A 1,281-nucleotide genomic window follows, 5' to 3' on the forward strand; every position below is an offset into this window, starting at 1 on the left:
GAAAAAGACCGTATAATTTACAGTGAATAACCGTAAATTGACATTCCCAGAATTCCCTGCGTTACATTTCAAATTTGATGTTGTTTTGTTGAAATAACTATGTTTCTTCTTAGTTTTTTCTTATCAGTTTTGTATATTAGGGTTGTGTGTGTTACACCTAATGTTGTTAAATGAATGTTTATTGCATTATTTTAGTTGCATGTGTGTTACCATGATGGTGTTTAGTGTTTGTGTGAATGACACTGTGCGCCTTCTATATATGTTATTATTTAAAAGCTGCTTGTGATGGGCCTTGGTTTGTCATGTGACTTTCTCATCACCACCTGCATTTGGTGGTTATCAGTGCATTACAAAGGTACAAAACAGATTTCAGAACTTCAATAGGTTGGTATATTAACATTATATCAGTTAATGAAATTACGGTATTTAACTGTAAATTTAAGTTAAAACCATAAAACCTAAAACGTTGCTACCGTATTTTTTACGGTAAAATTCCAGCAACCACAGTGTAACCTATATAAATATGTACATTTATCTATGTATAATACATTCTCAGACATATATGTCATGCACATGTAAATCTATCCTAAAACCCAGATGTTGATATTAAGTAAAGATAAACAGATTGACATGCATTTAAAATCTATTACAAAACATGAACATATTTTAGTAAAGTTGCATATATAAATTAATTATATATTGTTGACATATATGTGTTACGGAAGAGGCTTGACACAACAGGTTAGTGTATATACAAGTGTTTATTGTTAGACACAGTGAGTACTGGTGTTGAGTCCGGAGGAAGTGAGGGTGAGGGAAAGGTCCGTGAGAGAGTGCCACGAACCTTCTCACGTCCCTTGCCATATTGGGCCACCAGAAGCGATCTCGTAGCAGCGAGAGGGTGTTGTTGGCCCCTGGATGGCCAGTGCCTCGGGAGGAGTGAGCGGAGTGAATGAGTGGGGTGCGCTGTGTCCGTGGTACGTATTGACATCCTGGAGGACAGCCCGGCGGATTATTAGGAGCGGTGTTGGAGGCCACTGGAGGAGTATTCCATTCGATAGGACTGACGATGATTTTAGGTGGGATGATGCTTTCTGGTTCTTCGGGGCTTTCTATGTGACTGTGAATACGCGACAAGGCGTCTGCCTTGACGTTTCTGGGACCAGGGCGGTAAGTGATGGTAAAATTGAACCTCGTAAAGAATAATGCCCATCGGGCCTGGCGGGGATTTAACCGTTTTGCCTCACGAAGGTATTGGAGGTTCTTGTGGTCGGTCAGTAC

This window comes from Sinocyclocheilus grahami, unplaced genomic scaffold (assembly GCF_001515645.1).
Source record: "Sinocyclocheilus grahami isolate Dianchi unplaced genomic scaffold, SAMN03320097.WGS_v1.1 scaffold426.1, whole genome shotgun sequence".
Classification (NCBI taxonomy): domain Eukaryota; kingdom Metazoa; phylum Chordata; class Actinopteri; order Cypriniformes; family Cyprinidae; genus Sinocyclocheilus; species Sinocyclocheilus grahami.